This window comes from Dromiciops gliroides, chromosome X (genome assembly GCF_019393635.1).
Source record: "Dromiciops gliroides isolate mDroGli1 chromosome X, mDroGli1.pri, whole genome shotgun sequence".
Taxonomy (NCBI): domain Eukaryota; kingdom Metazoa; phylum Chordata; class Mammalia; order Microbiotheria; family Microbiotheriidae; genus Dromiciops; species Dromiciops gliroides.
In genome coordinates, this window is record NC_057867.1 from 66,990,125 (window position 1) to 67,014,162 (window position 24,038).

The 24,038-nt window shown below is 40.3% G+C and overlaps 1 long non-coding RNA gene across 1 annotated transcript in view; it reads left to right on the forward strand.

The window, feature by feature from the left end:
* The window catches only part of LOC122733716, a 72,232-nt gene that overhangs the window by 5,221 nt on the left and 42,973 nt on the right, over positions 1-24,038 (forward strand). The window lies entirely within an intron of this gene.

Genomic DNA, 24,038 nt, shown 5'->3' on the forward strand with positions numbered 1-24,038 from the left:
AACAATTCTTACTTGTTCTGAGGAGCTGGAGATACAAGTGAAAGCCTATACAACATCAAACTGGATTTAGTTTGAACTAGAGGAAACTGGGAATGCCAGAAGGTGACCTATTAAAAGTCAATCAGGGGCAGCTAGGTGGCACAGTGGATAGAGCACTGGCCTTGGAATCAGGAGGACCTGAGTTCAAATCCGGCCCCAGACACTTAACACTTACTAGCTGTATGACCCTGGGCAAGTCACTTAACCCCCGTTGCCCTGCAAAAAAAAAAAGTCGATCAAAGCCCAACTATGACTTATAACTAATGTACTGTGGAAATTTATTTTGATTTGGGGACCCTACCTTTAGGCTGAGATTAGAAAGCCTTAGGCCCTCAGGGTCTCTTCCTTTCCCCCTCTGCTTCAGCTGAGTGAAAAAGCCCCGTGGGCTGTACAAGACACCAGGTCAGACAGCTGGGGGGAAAAAAAAGCCCCCAGCTCCCTCCGCCCTGAGCGGAGGTATCTGAGAGATGTTGGGCTCTGGTGTAGTCTGGGCTGAGGGACATGAGGCTCAAGAGCACTGCCCCAGCTGCAGCCCTGACTGGCAGATTAGCTTGGTGTGTGGGTGCAGGAAGCCCCGAGATTTGAGTGGAGAGAAGAAAAGGTATATATAGACCTGGGAGTTAGACAGCAAGGGGTTCGGTTGGACGAGAGAGGCTGAGGAGCAGTTTGGACGGACGAGACAAGGGACAAGAAGAGGTCAAGAGGCTGCTGAGGAGATGGCAAAGGTTGGAGAAGACAGACAGGGGGCTACAAGCATACAGGAGAAGACGAGAAGGACTAGGAGCAGGGAAAAGAGAGCCCGAAGGGCAGACTGACGGAGCAGACAGACAGAAAGTCAGTGAGAGAGAAACACAGGGGTTCAGCGGTGGCGGTAAGGAGAGGAAAGTTAGAAGCAGGGGGATTTACAAAGTGAAAGGGGCTCAGAGTTAGAATATAGGACCTGAGTGCCGTGAGGCAGGCGAGGCCAAGGCCCTTATTGTATTAAAAAGGTTACAGGCCTTATTACAAACAAGGGAAAGTGTAACGTGCCCTGAGGCTGGAGGTGGCTAAGGCCCTTATTGTATTAAAAAAGTTCGAGAAGCACTGCAACACAGTCAGGTTGTACATTTTATTTCCCTGTATTCTTAATTTTCAATAGTATCTCATAAATAAACTCTGCTTTGATTATTTAGTTAAGAGGCTTCTTAATCCTTTGCTTATCAATTTTGGGAGTGGAACTTTAGAAATGGCCCATGTTAAATTAATAGCAGTCAGATAGCCAGTTAGTCAAGAGTCCCCAGATTAGTCCTCCATAGATCAGTGCCCCCCAAATTAGGCTAGTCATCAAAAATATCCTACATTTGAATGGCGACCACAGCAGGACTTCCGGCCCAATTATAATTTCTCTAAATTTATCATTTTTCATATAGTTATAATTTTTCGTAAATCCAATTAGTAAATTCGTAAATTTCCAGGTTAGTTATAGTTAATAATTAATTTTTTTTACAGTACTTAAAGACTAAGAACCTAAATCCCCACCCATCTAGGTGCCTGTACACTGATAAAACACTCACCTTGAGTCAACAATTAACTGATTGGTGATGCCCAACTTAGGAATTACAGAGAAGTAATAGTCTTTTTTTGTGTCTTCTGGACCGGCTACACATTCTAGAAAATCTTTTAGCTTTCTGTAGTGGAAAACATGCTAAATTTGAATTCAAATCCTGGCGAAGCTGTTCACCAGGTATATACAGCCCACAGGTCATGTAGTACCAATTCCCTCATCTGGAACGTATGGTTGACATTTATAACATCTGTTTCATAAGAGTCTGTTTGTTGGTTTGTTTTGTTTTGTTGTTTTTGTTTGTTTTGTTTTGTGGGGAAATGAGGGTTAAGTGACTTGCCCAGGGTCACACAGCTAGTAAGTGTCAAGTGTCTGAGGCCGGATTTGAACTCAGGTCCTCCTGAATCCAGGGCCAATGTTTTATCCACTGTGCCACCTCGCTGCCCTCTTGGTTTGTTGTAAAGAAACAAATCGATACTCTATATCCATTAGGGCCTTAGAGAATTGTGAGTTATTATGATTATAGAAAGAATACTGTGTTTGAAGTTAGAGGAACTGAATTAAAACCTTAGGTCTGCTATGTACTCCCCACCTTGCCTTGTCACTTAACCACTCTCAGCCTAGTTTTAGGGAATTTCTGGCTTTTGGTCTCATGTTCCTATTAGTTGACTATATATCTTGGAAATCAGGCCTTTCTCAGAGACATTTGATGTAAAGTTGTTGTTTTTTCATGTCCATTTGGTTTCTACAAAAGCTTTTAAAATTCCATGTCATCAAAACTATTTGATTTCTCTCTTGTCACTATTTTTATCCCTTGTTTGGCCAAGAATTCTCACTCCAGGATGGCTGAACATATTATGGTATATGAATGATCATTGCAGTTCTAAGAAATGACAAAAGACATGGATTCAGAGAGAAGACCTGAGAAGACTTGTCTGAATTGATAAAGACAATTTACTGAGAACTGACTGATCCTCACCTACTCCCCATTCCCAGGCCAATGAATTGCCTGGGACTAACCAGTCTTGGTCAGTTCCAGACTCTTGATTGACTTATGGATCTCCCCAAAACAAACTATCCCCTCCCAAACATTCCCAAGCTTACTTCCTGGACTTTAGGTTATTATATTAAAAGATTAATTTACATTAAGTAGTTTCTGTGTGAGAAACTTTCCCCTTTTCCCAAGGGCAGTCTCATAGCTCCCTCTGTTCTGTTACCCCATATCAACCTTGTCCTCAGTCCCCATCTTTGGGTATTCCTAGCATTCTTGCTTTGAGATACTCTGAGCTATAACTCCTCTGCCCCATTAAAGACCTTATTTCTCCAATATTGATTGTTTTGCTCATTTTCAGGTTAACAGAACTTACTCAGAGCCAAGTAAGCAGAATTAGGAAAACAATTTATGTAGTAATAACATCATCATAAACAAAAACCCTTCAAAAGACTCATTAAATCTGGTCAGTACAGTGACTCCCTAGAATCCCAGCAGGCCAGTGGTGAGGCATGTTGGCCACCTCTTGTTGCAGAGGTCATGGACTCAAGACTCAATATGAGACCTAGAGTTTGGGGCACAGCCAATGTGGGTCTTTGCCTGGTTGTGCTTATTGGTTACAAGGGTATTGGTTTGGTTTGGTTTGGTTTTGTGTTTTTTTTTTTCTGCTGGGAAGAAGGATTTGGTGGGAGAGGATAGGGAATGATAATGTTGCCAGGAAAAAAAAGGAAAGAGATAAAAGAGGCTATTGAAGCATTCTGGAAAATTGCACAAAAGAGAACAGAAGGAAGTTCAGAAGGCAACACAGACAAGCAGGCAGCTTGAAAATAACATGTTGAATTTATTAGATAGAGATTTGTGGTTTTGCATATACTCCTCTTTTTTTGGTTCTACTTTGTATATTCTCCTTTTGAAAGATATAAAATTTATTAAAAAAAAACACCCAAGAATTCTCCTCCTAGTCCTAGCTGTGAAAGGTGCCTGAGGCTGTTTTCTTCTACCTTTCTTTTTTTCTTTTTCTTTCTTTCTTTTTTTTTTTGTATGGCATTTCATATTCAGGTCATGTATCCATTTGGAGTTTCTTGTGGCATATGGTGTGATTGGTCTCAACCAAATTTCATTCAAACTGCTTTTCTGTGTTCTTACCAGTTCTTGTTAAACAGGGAGTTCTTCCCCAAGTAATTTACATTTTGGAGTTTATTGAATACTGGGTTACTGGGCTCAGTTATTTCTTTCTTTTTCTTTTTTTTTTTTTGGTGGGGCAGTGAGAGTTAAGTGACTTGCCCAGGGTCACACAGCTAGTCAGTGTCAAGTGTCTGAGGTCATATTTGAACTCAGGTCCTCCTGAATCCAGGGCCGGTACGTTATCCACTGCGCCACCTACCTGCCCCCAGTTATTTCTGATGATAACTACAAATTTACTGAGAACTGACTTATTCCCCACCCGGTCCCCCTACCCAGGCAGGTGAATTGCCTGGGGCTGACTCTCATTTCCCAGACTCTTGATGGTCTTATGGACCTTCCTCACCAACCCCCCAGCAACTTGTCCCCTCCAAATGTTTCCCTACCTTACTCCCTGGACTTTATGTTATTATGTTAAAAGGGTCCACCTAACATTAAGTAGTCTCTATTTAGAGTTAGTAGAGTCCATACTTAACTCAGAAGTTCTGTTTCTTTTGCTAAAGGTTCATTTACATTAAGTAGTTGTACAGGACTCTGGAGTAATCTTTTGGTTCCCTTCTGTTTTGTTACCCCATAAAAACCCTGTCCTTGGTTCCCATCTTTGGGTATTTCTAGCTTCTGGCTTTGTGATACCATGAGCTATAGTTCCTCTGCCCCCTTTAAAGACCTTATTTCTTCTATATTGATTGTTTCCTTAATTTCCAGGTTAACACTGATTATTCATTGTCTGGTGGTCTGTTCCACTCATCTGCTTTTGTAGTTTTTTTAAACCAGTGCCAAATAGTTTTTAAATGTTCTGAGGACCTTTGTAAAACTACAAACTGTTAACCATTAAAGAATGTTTTTTCTTTAAATTTTATTAGGAACATAACAAATATGAATATTTCTTTATACAAAGAACAGGAAAAAGAAAATAACTGTGAATTTCTGTGACATATAACATTTTAACATATATTAAATTTAACACAGCAGTACCTAGACTTTTCTTCTTTTCTGTGTCCCCCCCCTTTATTCTTCCTTCTGTTTTCTACTATGTATTTTAACATTTCATTGATCCTCTTTTTTTTTCTCTTTTTTCCCCCCTGTGGGGCAGTGAGGGTTAAGTGACTTGCCCAGGGTCACACAGCTAGAAAGTAAGTGTTAAGTGTCTGAGGCCTAATTTGAACTCAGGTCATCCTGTATCCAGGGCTGGTGCTTTATCCACTGTGCTACCTAGCTGCCCCTTTCCTTCTTTTTAAAAATCATATCATTACTACCAGCCACTGACTTTCCTCCTCCATAACCTCTTCCCCTCCTCTCTACCCTTTCTTTGTAAGAAATAAATATGGTCAAGCAAAAAAGAAATCCATACATTGACCTTGTCCCAGAATGTGTTTCATTCATTTTCAGTCTAAAGGTGTCATTGCATTGGCCAGAATTAGTCTTCCAGTGTTGTTTTCCTTTACATTATTGTGGTTATTGTATAAATTATTCTGCCAGTTCTCACTTCATTCTACATTGGCACATACAGTTATTCCTAGGTTTATCTATAGCCACATATCCCATAATTTGTTCAGCCATTTTCCAATTAATGTTTCTAGGTCTGTTCTACATTAAAAAGTGCCTCTGTAAAAGTGTTGTGTGTATGTGTGTATAAACACACATGTATAGGTGTATATACACCTGTACTTATATATGTATATACACACATATGTACTTTCCCTTTGTCTTTAACTTCTTGGGGTGTATATACCTAGTAGTATTACAGTATTATCACTGGGTCTAAGGGTATGTATAATCTATTGACTTTTTGGTTATAGTTGCAGATTTCTTTGCAGAAAGGTTATATCAATTCCCATCTCCACCATCAGTGCCTTAGTATCTTCCCACATCCCCTCTAACAGCTGTTAATTTCCTTTTTTTACATTATCTTTGTTGATTTGTGGGGTATGAGGTGGAACTTTAGAGTTGTTTTAATGATATTGGCTTAATGTTTTCTTTCTGTGTTTTATCTTTGCTTGGTTTAGTTATTAAGACTGTCTTTATCTCATCAAAGGATTCTTGTAGGCTGCATTCTTAAGTTTTTGAGAGCAATTTGTGAAACATGGGTACTAACTGTTTTTTAAAAGTTAGATAGAATTCTCCTGTGAATCCATCAAAACCGGGAGACTTTTTTTCCTTTGGTAGTTTCTAGTTCATTTTCTCAGATTAAATTATTTAAAATATTCATCTAGTGTTATAATAGCTTGAGTATTTTGTTTCTATTTCTTTTGTGTTCTCAGTTTTATTTGCATATAACTGCATAATATGTCCCGAATATTCTGATTTTGTTAAGATTTTACCTCTCATTTACTGTTTTATTGATTTGATTTTTTTGTTCTTTTTAATCAAATTAGCTAAGGGTTTATAATTTTTATTAGTCTTTTCAAATAACCAGCTTTTAGTTTTATTTATAATTTTTATTTTTCATTTATCTATTTCCTCTCTAATTTTTAATATCTCCTCTTTTGTTTTTATTTCAAGTTATTTATCTCCTTATTTGTTTGTTTTCTAGTTTTTTAGATGCATATTCAGTCCATTAATTCTTCCTTCTTGTATTTTGTTAATGTATGACTATAAAGATAGGATTCTCCACCTAAGAACTGATTGACTGCATCTCAGAAATTTTGGTATATTGTTTCATCATTATTATGTTCTTTTACATAGTTATTCATGATTTGTTCTATGATTTGTTCTTTGGCCTATTTATTAAGATTTCTTTTTAAGTCTATATTTGGGTCTGTACGTTTTGTATGTGGTTCTTCAACCAATTTCCATTTTCATAAGTCTTTTAACTCTAGCTTCTCCAAAATTTGTTCCATTCTTCCTCCTTTTGTTAGTTTTTTTATACAAAACTGATAGAGGGATATTGAAGTCTCCTGATACTATTGTATTACTGAATGTCTTCTTGAAGCTCAGATGTTTCTTTAATAAATTTGAGTGCTTAAGGCATTTAGAACATATAAGTTTAATACTAATAATGGTTTATGTGGTTGCTTTCAGCAAAATATAATTTCCTTGTTTATCCCTTTTTATTTTTTGAATGTTTGTTTTTGCTTTGTCTGATAGCATGATGGCAATGCCTTTTTTTTTGGATTCACTTGATGCATAGTAAATTTGTTCCTATCTTCTCAGTTTTATTTTGTGTATTTCTTTGTTTTTCAAATGTGTTTCTTGCAAGCTAACAGATTGTAGAGTTTTGTTTTGTTCTCCAATCTGTCACTCTTTTTCATTTTATTGGATTGTTTAATCCATTCAATTTAAAGTTATAATAGGTTTATATTTTCCTCCATCTGTCTCTAAATTTTCTTCAAGTTTTAATTTCCCCTCTCTTCTGCTATAAACACAGTGTTATGTTCCTTCATGCTGTTCAAAGCTTTATCTACTACTGTAACATTATACAGAAGGGATACACATAAACCTTTCCCAATTATATGAGTATCCACTTGACCTTAATTTTTCTCCAGGTGTAACAAAACATTATATAAGTTACCCTCCTCTACTTCTCTTGAAACAAACTTGAGATGTTAAAAAACTTTCCCAAGCTACCCACAAAGTAGTCCATAAGTGATACTACTATACCCTTCTTTAATACAAGACAATTAAGAATAGGATTTTCATCTTTGTTTCATTACTTTTTGCATCATCTGTCTACTTATCCTTAGGCCATTATGAGAAATTAAAGAATCTAATACCACTGGTACCAGATGCCATAGCCAAATTCGACATCTTGTTTATCATGATACCTGGGATGATTATGGGGGTTACCATAAAGGAACAAAAGTTGCTAAGCCTCATGGAAGCCAGTGCAGGGGAAACTGAGTCAGGCTTAATCAGATGTATGGGGTTGAGATGTCCGTGACATCAGGCATATAGGAGGGGGGAATGAAAGTCCAGTGTAGAATAAGATGGCATAGCCAGCCATCCAGTGCTGTGTGTGTGTGTGTGTGTGTGTGAGTGAAATGAAACCAAAAGAATCCAGCCCCAGCTTTTGCCTATGACTGTTCTCTTGGCCTTTCCCAAAGCAGTACAATACCTGAGCTTTGTGCATCCCTCCCTTCCTGTGACAGTTCAGTACCTGTCAGTATCTGCTCTTCTCTCCTGGTGGATAGTTGGCATCTTGGTTGCTCAGATCTGATAACTCAGAATAAAGGCAATTAATGTCTTAAAATGGTAAATTTCCCATAATCCAAGTCTCATATGGATTTAACAGCTGAGGATAATGTTGATAGCAAAAAATGTGAATTGTTTGTAAATAGTTCTTATCTTTATAATTTATTGGCCCAATCATAATAAGCTCAATTATTTTTTTAATTAATAAAGTATTTTATTTTTTCCCCGTTACATGTAAAGATAGTTTTCAACTTTTGTTTATACAAGCTTTCCAATTTCAGATTTTTCTCCCTCCCTCCCCTCCCTCCCCCCTCCCCTAGACAGCAGGTAATCTGATACAGGTTTTATATATATATATATATGTATATATATTTGTATATATATATATAAAACCACACACACATAACATTTGTATATATATATATATATAAAACCACACACACATAACACATATTTCTGCATTAGTCATGTTATAAGAGAAAAATCAGAGCAATGATGAAAAACCTCAAAATAGAAAAAACAACAGCACCAAAAACAAAAGAAATAGTATGGTTCATTCAGCATCTATACTCTACAGTTCTTTTTTTTCCCTGGATTTGGAGATCCTCTTCCATCATGAGTCCCCTGGAACTCTCCTGTACCATTGCATTGGTGAGAAGAATATAGTCCATCATAGTAGATCAACACTCAATGTTGATGATACTGTGTACAATGTTCTTCTGGTTCTGCTCATCTCACTCATCATCAGCCCATGCAAGACCCTCCAGGTTTCTCTGAACTCCTCCTGCTCATCGTTTCTTACAGCACAATAGTATTCCATTGTATTCATATACCACAACTTGTCCAGCCATTCCCCAATTGATGGGCATCCCCTCAGCTTCCAATTCCTTGCCACCACATACAGAGCAGCTATAAATATTTTTGTACATGTGGGTCCCTTTCCCCTTTCCATGATTTCTTTGGGAAAAAGACCCCAAAGTGGTATTGCTGGGTCAAAGGGTATGCACAAATAAACTCAATCCCTAAGGACAAACGTATGGAATCTGAGCCAGTAATTTTTTTTTGGTGAGGCAATTGGGGTTAAGTGACTTGCCCAGGGTCACACAGCTAGTAAGTGTTAAGTGTCTGAGGCTGGATTTGAACTCAGGTCTTCCTGACTCCAGGACTGGTGCTCTATCCATTGTACCACCTAGCTTCCCCCGAACCAGTAATTACTAAACTCCTTTAGAACTGCTGAACATTTAGGACCATGCTAGAATTTAAAAAATACATTGCCCCTTTGACTTTAAAGATCGCTTCTAACCAAGAAAACCTAAAATAACAGCAATTTTCCAAATAATAATTACAAATATATAACTTCCATGGATACATATATAGAACAATACACATGGAAGAATAAAAGACAATGAAAATCAAACTGGCTTGAAACACAATTTTAGAATGAAAATCTCTGGGAATAAAAACTTTTTTCTGAATCAATTTGAGCAGGAGGGCCATATAGGCACAATTTCTTACACAAAAGCTGCAGTGAAAGCTTTCAGTTAATCAATAAGCTCAAACAGTATTTAACCTTTAGCAAAATTATAAAACCAATTTACAATAACATGCAACAATTGCTAAATATTACCATAAGTATAATTATAATTAGCCAGTTATGTAATTTCCATCCGTCAACAGTTTACCAATTAAAACACGGACTCACAGTTTACAAAATATCTCTTGAGCACAGAAATACTCGAAAGTAATTCTTTTAAATGTGTTCTCATCAGAACAGTCATATTTTCAGAATCCCCAACTGAATTGTCCTGGGATTAAAATAGGTTTCTGATTTCTATTCCTAATTATTATACAATTTCTTAACAATGAAAGATTCCCTCTCAACACAAAATCAAAGGAACTAAGACTAATAGGAAAAGCCCTAACTAATCTGCTGTATCTAGAAACCAAAATATGCCGTATAAATTCTCAGGATTTAAAGTGGAATTCTCAAACATTTAAAAAAATGATTTCTCACAAAAGTTGCAAACCAAACAATAAAGTTTTCTTAATATGCCAATAAATTCAGATTAAAACAGCAAGATCCCTTTCACAGTTTAGTGCAGCAATTTGGATGCCCTAGTATTCATTTCTTTCCAACAAATTAACTCTCAAATAGAATGAGCCCCCTAAATCCCACAAGTGTTATAAACATATAACTTTCTCTTTAACTGGGTTTTTGCTAATCCCAGATTTTTTTTTGTGTGAGGGGCAATGAAGGTTAAGTGACTTGCCCAAGGTCACACAGCTAGTAAGTGTCAAGTATCTGAGGCTGGATTTGAACTCAGGTCCTCCTGAATACAGGGCCGGTGCTTTATCCACTATACCACCTAGCTGTTCCCCAAATCCCAGACTCTTGATGGACCCATGGACCTCCCCCACCTTCCCCAAGCAAACTCTCCCCTCCCAATGGTTAAAAGGATCAAGTAAAACCTTTTGTTTTAATGGGCCTAGTTTACCTGAGAAGTTCCCTGGGGTGAATCAAAAGAACCCCCCTCTCCATGAAACCAAACCAAAGGACAGACACACCCAAAGAGATAATGAGTAACTCCAGGATTCCAGTCTCCCCTGTCCTGGGGGAAGTCAAGATTAGGTGTGGCTGCTGTCCCTGTGGTGTGAGGGGGAGAGAGATGACCTGAGAGATCTGGAGCTGCCCCTCACCCAACCTCCCTCAGCCACCACCAGTGGGGGATGGCCCTCCCCCAACAAGGGAACCCTTCGCAGTCAGATGATGACCCCACTGGACCACCACCACCACACCCCACAAAAAAAAATGCCTGCTCATCTTCTACTTAGGGAAAAAGGCATCCCAGAGAGCCATGCCCCTGCACCATGCTCTCTCCTCATGAGAAGAAATTCAGGGACCTCTCTCCTGGCTTTTCCCACAAATAAACCATTATTTCACTCCAATTGGATCTGTATGTGAGAGGGTGCAGTTGTTCAAAGAACATTTTGCTCTATCCTCACAACCCTGAGAGGTAAGCTTTCATTCATAAATTCACACAATACCCATGCAAAGGACATAGCATGACTTTCCCACCATGAGCCTAACAAGCCAAAGCGCTGGCTCACTCTTCCTCCCCATGGCAGTTTCTCAATGCCAAGGCTTGCAGCCCGAAGGCAAAGAATCCAGCTGAATGCTGAAAGGGTATGGCCTGCTTCAGCCTGGACAGCAGGAACAGCACTAACGATCCACTTCAGACCCCACATCCCATAATCTACCTCCATACCAATTTCTAGTCCCCTACGCCTTGAATCCTGTGTATGAAGACAAGGGGAGGAGAAGCTGTTAAACCCTAACTTATTTCCCCTCCATACCCATTTATGTCGGGCTAACTTTTCTCCAGTCACAAATTGCTTTTGCCCTACACCTGATTTACCAAATGCAAACAGCTGGGTTTTCCCTTGCCACTTCTCAGCAGACTCCAGTCAATCTTCCCATATTCAGGCCTTTCCTTTCCTGAAAAGGTCAGCCGTCTGCCCCTCCTTTGCGTGGTCTTCAGCCTACCTCACTCTCAGTCTACTGCCTTTTTCCTTTGGGGCCTATCCACACTTTTCTCCAGCCAGCTAGCCATTTCTCACTCACAGCCTGCTCCAGCCTCAGCAGCGGCAGCCCCAGCCTCCCCTCTTTGAGTCCAAGGTCTCCCCACTCTACTTGTTCACCTGGATTCATGCCCTCCATTCACCAACAAGACTTTTCTTTCCCAGACTCTTCCTTTTTAACTGCATTGCTCCATATACAAATCTCCTTTCCCTACAATCCATCTCACTGGGTGTTTTTCCTGCCCTCTCTTTTCTTTCTCTTTCTTGCCCTCTCTGTCCCTGTCTCTCTCACAGAAAACCACTACCACAATTAAATTCATCCACATAGAACATTGAAATGACAAAATTTAACTACATCTGACATCCCATAGAATCTCAATTGACAATTTCATTCTAGTACCAATTACCCCCAAAACCATCCACCCCAAGCATTCCACATTTTCCCTTCTGTTCCTAAGCTATTCCACCACAATGTACATAGATCAAAAGTATCCCATTAGGCACTCGCATTCCATGCCTGGCTCTAAGTCAGTGAGCCCATTTAGTACACATTTTACAAAGACTTGAACACATAACACAATTTCATACATTCATGCACACAGGACATTCTCAGTCCTTCCCCTCCCCCACAGCAGAAACTGCCATTCGAAGGGGGGGGGGAGGGAAGAACTCTACCCCAAAACACTTTATCTCGTTCCTTTTTCACTGTCAGCACCAACACAATTCCACTCCTTCCTTTTTCACTATCAGTACCAACAGGGTTCCACTCCTTTCCCTTACCACCCACTGGGAGGGGCTTGTCTCCCAGGGGTCCCATGAGGCCACACGGGATTCAGGGGGTTATCTATAACCCCCTCTTTCCCTTCTGTCACCCACCAACTCAAACAGCCCGGCATTATAGACAGCTGGGGTTTGCCTCAGTTTCCCCAAACTGCCAAGACCACTCCTGAAAAGAATTCACTCAACAGCCCCTTCCTTTCCGTGGAGTTCTATGCACATAGACTTACATGGTCCTTCACCACCCTTCCTCAGTTCCTGATTCCTTCTCTGATAAATCCTTATTCACCCCCAATTTTTTTTTTTGTGAGCTCACTTGTTTTTGTTTTTGTTTTTGTTTTTTTTTAGTGAGGCAGTTGGGGTTAAGTGACTTGCCCAGGGTCACACAGCTGGTAAGTGTTAAGTGTCTGAGGCCCGATTTGAACTCAGGTCCTCCTGAATCCAGGGCCAGTGCTCTATCCACTGCGCCATCTAGCTGTCCCTAGCTCACTTAATCCATCTGCGTTTGAGACTTTTCCAACAACTGCTCGAGTCCCTTCCCTTAATTGGAACCACCCATGCCTCCACACCTAGTTCTCACTGGACCACTGTCCAGTGTCCTTGTCAGAGAGAATTGGACTTGGAGGCCTGGCAAAGGATTCCTTTCAAATCTTAATTTCATAAAATTAGCCCCATGTTGGGCGCCAAAATTGTGAGAAACCCCATTAAAAAATTTCTGGGACTCAGTGTTGGAGAAGTATCAAAGGTCTTTATTTGCATTCACGAGAGAATGGGCCAACTCCCTAATGGAAATGGCAGCAAGCGTGGGACTCTGGAGCCCTTTTATCTCTTAACCCAGCTGGCCCCTCCATTCTTCCTCAGTTACAGTCTGGGCACCAAGACACTGGTGCCAAACACTAGCCAATCGGAATGCAGTATAGTCAAAGGGGCAGCCCTCTAAACTCCTCCCCCATGTGACCCTTCTCCCAGCTGAAATTTACCTCTCAGACATTAATTGTTCCCCAGACAACTTCAATTAGCTTTTGAGGGGGGGCCCATATTTTCCCATAACCTCTCAAATTATCTGCTCTCTCTCTTTTCGCTTTATTGCTCATGCAACCAAAACTTTGAAGATGATATCTGATGTGAGCAGAATTTGGGGTCAAATCGATTGTGAGTCGTCCCAAAAGAATTACAAGACTCAGTGTCTGAGCTTACCAAGTTTTATTGTAATACTGTGGGTGACCACGGGGAGAGAACCAGAAAAGTGGAAAGGTATCTCTCCAATAGTGAAAGAAAAGACAGTTATATTGATAGTATGGATAAATTGATTTTTCAGTCTTACTATAATAATCTCCACCTTGGGGAGGTACAGGGGAGGGCCTGTCCTATTCATTATAATATTCTCCACCTTTGGGAGGTACAGGGGAGGGCTTATCCCAATTTGGGGTTCCTGGGTTCCTAAGCCAACCCCCAAGGCGGGTACCTTTTTCAGTGGAGGGGTTTTGGGGGTTTACACATCATAAGGTGAATCTGGGGACAAATTTGGCCTTTTCTGCGCATGTCTCTTTCTGGTTCCCATGGCTAGTTTCAAAACATAATAATTTTTCTTTTATTTCTAGTTTGAATTTCTATAGGGTATCAATTCCTTTATTGTTATTTGACCTGACCCTTTATGGTCCCATTATGGGTACTGATTTCTGTGGGTAAGAAAACCTAGCATCTTGACTTGTAAGTTATCCATTATCTGGGGTCTAATTCCCTTTTGGAGCTAATATCTGAATTAGAGCTTGGGCCGTAGGTTTTTCTGTTAACCCTTTTTTCATTTCCTACATCAATATCCATTCTAGGTTCTTTCCTCCTTGGAAAACTTACCCCATGGATTCTCCTTTTCCATTGTGGCAGTTATTGCTCCATAATAGAGCTGCTTCTCCCACTATATCCTTGATGATGTAATCCACCACAGATCTTCTCTGTTGACCTTTCCCCCCACTACATTTGCCTGAAAATCTCATCTCTGTGTTTTTGTGCTCTCTCTCCTCCAGGTGCCAGTTGCTCCCAGGGGTTCCAACTCCTCACCTCCCAATGGAGGACAAGTAGACTTTTCAAGCACCCAAATTCCCTAGCCTCATGAAGTGTAAGGTCCTCATCTCCCTTCAGTGACTATTTGTTTCTCTTTACCCATAGGAGCATTTATCAGTGTAACTCCCTCCCACTGCCAAAGTAAGGTCTCTTTTCTCTCCCCTGCCCCTTTCAGTCTTTTCCCCTTCTCCTCAACCATTCCCCTGTTGCTCTTCTCTTTTTGAGATCACAGAGGTCATCTTCCCATTGTTATGAGGGAAATAGGGTGGGAGTTTGGGATAGGAGTTTGGAATAGGGGGAAGGGTTCTTAGGAATTCCTCTTTAAAGAATTACACCCTCTTGCACACAAATCCAATGGAATAAGATAATAGTTTATTTAGGGTGCTAGGGAAGGGAAACCAAGAGAGAAATCCTTGGATTTCTCATGGGGAGAAGGCATAGCTCAGAGGCATGGCTCTGAGATACCTATCTCCTCAAGCAGGAGACAGGCAGGTACTTTTATAGAGGACTGATGGGGGGGGTGATCATCTGACTATGGAAAGTTCTCTTATTGAGGAAGGACCATCTCCCACTGGTGGTGGCTGGGGGAAGCTGGGTGAGGGGTGGCTGCCACAAAGGCAGCAGCCACATCTAATCTTATCTCCCCAGTGGTGGGGGAGGGTGGTGGTCCCTGAGCTAGCTCAGTCCTGATCAGGTTCCATTTATCTCTTTAGGTGTGTCTGTCCTTTGGTTTAGTTTCTCAAGGAGAAGGTTCTTTGATGTACCCCAGAGAACTTCTGGGGTGCTATGGGCCCATAACACCATCATTGTTAGCCCTTGATTTGACCCTGGTGTATCCATGCTCCTTTCTATTCCCTTGTTCCCCTTCCCACTTTTATGTATCCTCCCATGTTGTCATGTAGTTTCACCAAAAAACAAACAAAAACAACCCATTGATTCACCTGCTGCTAGGCTATCACCAAGTTCTGTTCATAGTTCCCACTATTTGCCTCTTCACTGTTATCTCTAGCAGATTTCCACCTTCACCCTTTTATTTACTATACATTTAGAAAGAAGTCTCCATTGGTCTTTGTGTTGTCACTCTGTTGCTCTTGCTGTCCTTGCTTGTTGCATTTATTCACTCCTGAATTTCTGTTGTTTGGAGTCTGAGCAGATAATCTCTTCAATTGTGGTTTTTTCCTAAAAAATGTTTCAATGCTCCTTTATTATTGAGCGTCTATTTTTTTTTCCCTTTATGGTTAAATTCAGATTTGCAGGATAAGTCGCTCTGGGCTGCATCCTGAGCTCTGTTACTCTTTGGAACACATTATTCAATTCTTTCCTGTATTTTCTAGTGGGTGCAAGATAATCTTGTGTTTTTTCAATGTCCTTTCTATTATATTTGAAGGTCTTTCTCCTGATAACTTAAAGAACTTGTTGTTTCTGAACTGAATTGTCCAATTTAATCACTTTGTGCTTGGGAGTTTTCAGCCTTGGGTTTTTTTTCGGGAGGTGATCTGGGAATTCTTTGGACCTTTCTTTTCTTTTTTTTTTTTTTGTGGGACAATGAGGGTTAAGTGACTTGCAGAATTTTATTTTCTGTGTATAGAATTTCTATTATTTCTTTCATTACGATGTTAATTTTTTTTGTCCTGTCATACGCTCCTGGGAGGCCCATGATCTTTAGGTTGTCTCTATCTTCTCTATCTTCAGAATCAGTATGTTTTTCTTGTAATAGTGAGTGTATTTTCAGAATTTTGCTTTGTTTCTTCCCAATAGAATATTCTCTATTTTCTTTCTTTGTTTTTTAAAATTTATTTTATTTTATTTTATTTTTTTGGTGAGGCAATTGGGGTTAAGTAACTTGCCCAGGGTCACACAGCTAGTAAGTGTCAAGGGTCTGAGGCCAGATTTGAACTCCGATCCTCCTGAATCCAGGGCCGGTGCTTTATCCACTACACCACCTAGCTGGCCCTTCCTTTTCTTTCTTTGTTGAGACTGGCCACTGCAGATTCCAGTTTTTCTATTTTGCTCATTATTTTTACTATACAGGAAATAAATTCTGCTCTCCTAATTTTCATTTATCTTTTAAACATCCAGGAACAGTGCATTGTTGTTCCATGTTCTCAATTTCCACACAGTCCTATGGCTTGTAGGATCATTTTCCTTTGTTTTGCAGTGTTTAGTCATAGATGCCTGAACTTGCTTACTAGATGTGGAGGTTTTATTCCCTTCTCTTGTTACTGCTTTTCCTATTGATTTATCTGCTCATGTTCAAGGTCTTTGACTTTTTCTTCCTAAAATCTTTGTTCACTCCACTCTTTCCCCTTATTGCTTTCTCTCAGACTCCCTCCCTTCTGATTGTGTTTTCCTCGGGGCTAGATCTCAGAGTGTCTTAGCTTCCTTCCACCCTGAGCACTTCACCCTTATTCACCAGCCTAGGTATATCTGTTCCAAGTCATTTCCTGGTGGTCAGAACTGGCTCAACAGATAGATGGTGAACTCTTTCCTTCAGGCTTTGTAAATCCTTTATGAAAGCAAAATGGAGGCCCCAGAAGGAACTCACCAATGAGAGAAGGCCTCCAGGCTGGGGAGGTATTTCCCAGGTTGAGGAGGCGGCATGCAGAGTTGCATGTTCCAGGTTGAGGAGACCCCAGGTGCTGAGGGAAGTTCCAGGATGAGACAGTAGCTGAGGAATGATGTGGAAATGCAGCAAAGTCAAGAGGAGAGCCAGGAGGGGAGGGAGTACAACACAGCACAGTGAAGTCAAACGAAAGTAACAGCAAAATAAGAAACACACATACTCAAATGTGCAGTCATTAGCATTTGCAGCAATAAAGATGCAGTTATATGCAAGGCACATTTCATATGGGCAGCCTCCAGCTTCATGGCCTGCACATGTGGACAACTGTTTCTTCAGGTTCACCAGTCTGATGGAACTAGTTCCCTTGTCACCCTGCTCCTATGCCTGAGCTACCAGGGGGCCATAATAAAATTGTTTGTCTGAACATATGCTGACAGTAAAGGCGGGTTGGCTGTCAGTATGTTTCTGCCCTGGGGGTTGAATCTGTGCCTTGTGAGTGTCTGTAGCAGTTCTAGGTGATCTGTATCTTGCCACTGGACCCAGATGGCTCAGGTGACTTTGCATTAGCCCTCTCTCACTTCAGTCCAATTTAGTGCAAGTCATGACATCCCCTCCCCATGTTATGGTTATCTTCAATAAAGAAGAACAAACAACAACAAGGTGAGGGAGGAGTTGCTTCTGGGTTCTTGTTGTGCTCCTGCCCTTTAATAGTTTATATATTATCATCTTCACTGGAAAATCACTGTCAGTGATCACTGTCTGGAGTAGAAAGTCTTTGTGCGACTAATGAAAATTTTCTTTTGCTCAGCATTCATTGATTTCTTTCCATCTGTTTATTAGAAAATCTAATGAACTCTACTATGAGTAACAAGTGGTTGTGGTGAAGAGTCTCCATTCTCTGTAAATAGGCAAATACGGGTTAGTCTTCTGTTGCTCTGAGGTTAGTCTGTCTCCTTCTCAAAGGTCTTGATAGCAAACTCAAGCATAATAATGTGTTTTGTTTCTTTCATAGTTCTTGTGACTCAAAGCTTCTCTCGCAACTGAGAGATATACTGTTCGTGAGTGGTTCTTCACCTAAGATACTAAAATATAAGCCAGTGGTAGGCATAGCTCCTTCCTAGACATGACCAGGTATATTATAATAAAGTATTTTATTTTTTTTCCCGTTACATGTAAAGATAGTTCTCAACCTTTGCCCATACAAGCTTTCCAATTCCAGATTCCTCTCCCTCCCTCCCCTCCCTCCCCCCTCCCCCAGACAGCAGGTAATCCAATATAGGTTTTATATATATATATAACATTAAACACATCTCTGCACCAGTCATGCCAGAAGAGAAAAATCAGAGCAATGAGGAAAAACCTCAAAACAGAAAAACAACAGCACCAAAAACAAAAGAAATAGCATGGTTCGTTCAGCATCCATACTCCACAGTTCTTTTCTTTTTTTTTTTCTTGGATTTGGAGATCCTCCTCCATCATGATTTCCCTGGAACCCTTCTGTACCATTGCATTGGTGAGAAGAATATAGTCCATCACAGTAGGTCAACACTCAATGTTGATGATACTGTGTACAATGTTCTTCTGGTTCTGCTCATCTCACTCATCATCAGCCCATGCAAGACCCTCCAGGTTTCTCTGAACTCCTCCTGCTCATTGTTTTTTACAGCACAATAGTATTCCAATACATCATATACCACAACTTGTCCAGCCATTCCCCAATTGATGGGCATCCCCATAACTTCCAATTCCTTGCCACCACGTAAAGAACAGCTATAAATATTTTTGTACGTGTGGGTCCCTCTCCCCTTTCCATGATCTCTTTGGGAAAAAGACCTAAAAGTGGTGTTGCTGGGTCAAAGGGTATGCACAGCTTTATAGCCCTTTGGGCATAATTCCAAATTGCTCTCCAGAATGGTTGGATCAGTTCACAGCTCCACCAAGAGCAGGTATATTGTAAAGACTGCATCATCATTCGTTTTTTTTTTTTTTAGTGGGGCAATTGTGTGCCCAGGGTCACACAGCTAGTAAGTGTCAAGTGTCTGAGGTCAAATTTGAACTCAGGTCCTCCTGAATCCAGGGCCGGTGCTTTATCCACTGCGCCACCCAGCTGCCCCTGAATCATCATTCTTGATGGGACTGTATGCACGGACAAGACGTGACATATGTGGACTCTACTGAGATTTTTTTTCAGGTCTCAACATTCTCAGTGTGTTCAACAGTGTATTGTTTTTGTTTTTGTTTTTTGTTTTGTTTTGTTTTGTTTTGTTTTTGTTTTGCGGGGCAATGGAGGTTAAGTGACTTGCCCAGGGTCACACAGCTAGTAAGTGTCAAGTGTCTGAGGCCGCATTTGAACTCAAGTCCTCCTGAATCCAGGGCCGGTGCTCTATCCACTGCGCCACCTAGCTGCCCCCTCAACAGTGTATTGTTAAAGTGTTTAGGCTGTGGATGTCCTTGTGGATGGTGAGGGAGTAGTTCAAAACTTTTTGAAACCTGCCGAGGCCAATATTTCCTTGGGTAGTTTGCTCTCAAAATCTTTACCTTGATCAGAGTGGATCTTGATAGGACATCTGTATACAGTAAAAATGCTTTCCCCACAATCCTTGGCAAACATAGATGCTTTCTGGTATGCTCATACATACTTGGTGAAATGGTCAGTCATCACCAGAATGTGACTTATAGTTTTGCTTTCTCCTGCCAGAGAAAGTCGGTATAGACAACTTCCAAAGACATTTATATTCTTATATATGGTGTGTGTGTGTATGCAAATCTGTAGAACAAGTTGGTAATGCTCTTTGTACATATCTGACAGAAAATTCACACTTCTTGTTGACAGCTGTAGCAATTTTGGGCCAGTAAAAATCTAGTTCTTAACAACTCTAGGGTCTTTTTTGGACCCATATGCCAAAAGTCACGAGTTAAGGTATTGATGGCTATTGGACAGTCTGCTCTAGGTAGCACCAGACTCTTTCTGCTTCACTTTGTGGATTTGGTCTCTGTCAAATCCAGTATTTCATAGTACAGTTCCAACCTCTGCCAGTGTCTCAGGACTAAGCTACTGTCTGCTGACTGGAACCCAAGATGTTTGATTCATTGCCTTCCCTTTTTTTCTTTCATCACTTTGCTTAGTCTTTCATCAACCATTTGTTCTTACTGCCAGTCATCCACTGGTAGCTGTGGCATTCTAGACAATGTATCTGCATCCACATCCATAGGTTTTACCAGACCCGTAGGATATGCTGAATCCATAATTGACCAGTGCTGCTATCTGTCTCTGGCAAGCGGTATCTGACTTGGCACTGGTCAAAATAGAAATCAATGGACTACAGTAATCAAGCCATACTTTGAATTTTGTGTTCTCTCTCTTCTCTCTTTTTCTTCTCTCCTTTCTTTTTCCTCTCCTCTCCTTCCTTCCCTCCCTCTCTCCCTCTCTCTCCCCTCCATCCCCTCTCCCTTCTCCCTTCTTCCATCTCTCATCTCTCCCCTCTCCCCTCTCTTTCTGTTTCTCTCTCCTCTCTCTTCCCTCTCTCTTTCTCTCTCTCTCTCTCTTTAAATTTCTCAGTGGTAGTCTACTTCAGAGTCAAGAACTCAAAGTCATAGACAAAATGATGAGATTTATTGTATGTCTTTTGTCTCTGGTGATCATCAGTGTTGTCATAGAATGGTTCTCAACCCTTTTAAGCTGACATTTGTATGGAGGTCTACATATGCCGATACTGGGGAATGAGTCAGAGGGTTGATTACATTCTTGAACGTTTTGGCACATTTGTTCATCTATCTCCAAAAGGCTTTGTAGGTTTTAAGACCTAAGTTTTGCCTTTCTGCTTTTTGATCTGTTCTATCACATGTACATGAGCGAGGTCATACAGTGGTTTAGCAGTAGCAGAATGGTTCTTGGCAATTGGAGAAATGTCATCAAATCGCCACCAAAGGAAAGTTCTCAAGTCTCTAAGATTCTGTGGGAGTGGCCTCATCAGAATGGCTTTTACTTTCTCTGGATTAGTTCTCACACCTTAATGGGCCAGGATGGGGCCCACACACTTAACAGAAGGTCTTCAAATTTGGCATTTGTCAATTGACAGCTACAGACCAGCTTCCTCCAGCTGATCCAACACTTTCATTCAATTTCTTCTCATGTTTGTTCTTCTACTGCCTTACTGAAGATCATATTGTCATCCAGGTACGATAATCCTTCATAGTAGTTCATATCCCCTGCTACTTTCTCCATTAGCTGTGGGAAGGTAGTGCCTCTGAGATACCTTTGACCATATGTCCTCCCTAGACATAGGAATCTGGTGCAATTTCACTATGCAATTCCAAGACTGGCATCCATTGCCTAGCATATTATCCTGTGAATCTTACACCTGTAGCACAGTGTACAGGTCCACTTTAATTTTTTTGTTCATACTGTGATCACCTATCCATATCTGTATCTTTCTATTTTTCTTAGACACCGTCACTGTGGGTGATGCGTAAAGGGCTCCTGGATTCTCCTATGATGCCCTTGGCCAGTGTTTCTTTGAGATAGCTTTTTAGGTCTTCCCACATAGAAGAATTCTTCAGATTTTTTGTTCTGAATGGTTGGGAATTGATAGCTGGATTCTGTAGGTTTCACCTCAAGTACATCACCTGTCCCTCACATGCAATGAGAACACACATCTTCCTTCTGAATTTCAACCTTAATTTATCTTTCTACTCTTGTGGTACTAGGTTATCCCTAAAGCCAAATACTTCAGGATTCAGGTCAGAGGTTGAAGTTCCTGTGATATTCATTGGTACCTCTTGCCTCTCTCCTCTTGCAGTCCTCTGTACTGCCTGCATGGATGGTCAGAGTGGGCAGGTATTGAGTCACACCACGTTATTCGCAAGATCCTGCTAGAACTTTGAAAAGACTAGAATTAGTGCCAGTCAGGGATGCAAATACAGCAAGTTTTGTAGCGCCTAGACACACCAGAGCCACAGTGTCTGCTTTGCTGTTGACGTCAACACTTTCCTTGGGAAATCTCAAGCTTACCTTGATGCATTCTAGGCATGCATAGTCTTTATTATGCATACCAGCAGGTCCAAGCTGTGTCATAGGCTTTAGAGGTATTTTGCTGAAATGGCTATCATAAAAACATTAGACACTTAGGGTGTTTTGAGATGTACTATTCAGTCGAGCATTGTTACATCAAAAAATGTAGAAACAAAAATCAATACTCTTTCTTTTTTTAATTATAATTTATGTCTTTATTCCTGTTGTACTCCTTGTCTAAAATGCCTTTCTTTCCTCTTCTACTTGTTCCCGGCTTTTTTACCTTTCTAATAGTATTTTATTTTTTCCTATTACATGTAAAGACAATTTTTAACATTCATTTTTTTTTTTTGGTGAGGCAATTGGGGTTAAGTGACTTCCCTAGGGTCACACAGCTAGTACATGTCAAGTGTCTGAGGCTGGATCTGAAATCAGGTCTTCCTGACTCCAGGGCTGGTGCTTTACCCACTGCACTACCCAGCTGCCCCAACATTCATTTTTTTTTAAAAAGTATTTTATGATTTTCCAGTTACATGTAGAGATAGTCTTCAACATTTGTTTTTATAAGATTTCCAATTTCAAATTTTTCTCCCTCCCTCCACTCCCTTCCCCCTCCCCTAGATAGCAGGTAATCTGATATAGGTTTATATATATATATATAACATTAAACATATTTCTGCATTAGTCATGTCATAAGAGAAGAATCAGAGCAAAAAAGGAAAAACCTCAAAAAAGAAAAACAACAGCACCAAAACCAAAAGAAATAGTATGGTCCACTCAGCATCCATATTCCACAGTTCTTTTTTTTCTGGATTTGGAGAGCCTTTTCCATCATGAGTCCTTTGGAACTTTCTTGTACTGTTGGATTGGTGAGAAGAATCTAGTCTATCACAGTTGATCAACACATAATTAACATTCATTTTTTATAAAATTTTGAGTTCTGAATTATCTTCTTCCCTCTCTACCCTTCCCCCCTCACAAGACAGTAAGCAATTTCATATTGGTTATATATAACATGCTTAATTTTTGCAATATTTACCTCTTTAACAAGGTCCTATGAGGTCAGGTAGAATTGAGGATGGGGTCACTTTACTGACCTCAGGACCTACCCACTATGACCTCCTTCTCTGTTCATGATTCAGTCTGCTGAAACTGGAATAGAAGGCATCATTTTTTAAAAATCATAAAAGTATTTTATTACTTTCTAGTACATGTAGAGATAGTTTTCAACATTCGTTTTTATAAGATTTCTAGTTGATTTTTTTCTATCCCTCCTCCGTCCCCAAGACAGCAAGCAATCTGATATGTTATATATGTTTTTTTGGGGTTTTTTTTAGTGAGGCAATTGGGGTTAAGTGACTTGCCCAGGGTCACACAGCTAGTAAGTGTCAAGTGTCTGAGGCCGGATTTGAACTCAGGTACTCCTGAATCCAAGGCTGGTGCTCTATCCACTGCGCCACCTAGCTGCCCCGGTTATATATGTACAATCACATTAAACATATTTTTGCATTAGTCATGTTGTGAAAGAAGAATCAGAAGAAAAGGGAAAAACCTCAAAAAACAAAAAAAGTAGAAACAGTACGGTTCAATCTGCATCCAGATTCCGCAGTTCTTTTTTCTGGATTTGGAGAGCATTTTCCATCATAAGTTCTTTGCAATTATCTTGGGTCATTGTATTGCTGAGAAGAGTTAAGTCTACCAGTTGATCATCACACAATGTTGTTGATACTGTGTACAATGTTGTCTTGCTTCTGCTCATTTCACTCAGCATCAATTCAGGTCTTTCCAGGTTTTTTCTGAAATTTGCTTGCTTATCATTTCTTACAGCACAGTAGTATTCCATTCCATTCACATAGCACAACTTGTTTAACCATTCCCCAATTGATGGGAATCCCCTCAATTTCTAATTCTTTGCCACCACAAAAAGAGCAGCTATAAATATTTTTGTACATGTGGGTGGAAGGCATCATTTTTATATAAACGACTCGGCATTTCCATCTTTAGTACAATTAGCGTGCATTTCCCTTGAATCTATAGTCTTTTACTCTCTCAATGACCTGGTGTCAGTATTCTTGTGTCAGACTTTCATGCCCTTCATTCCCTTGTCCCCTACCTTTTCATGGAGAATAGTTTTGTGCACTTCTCTCACCTGATTGTCTCT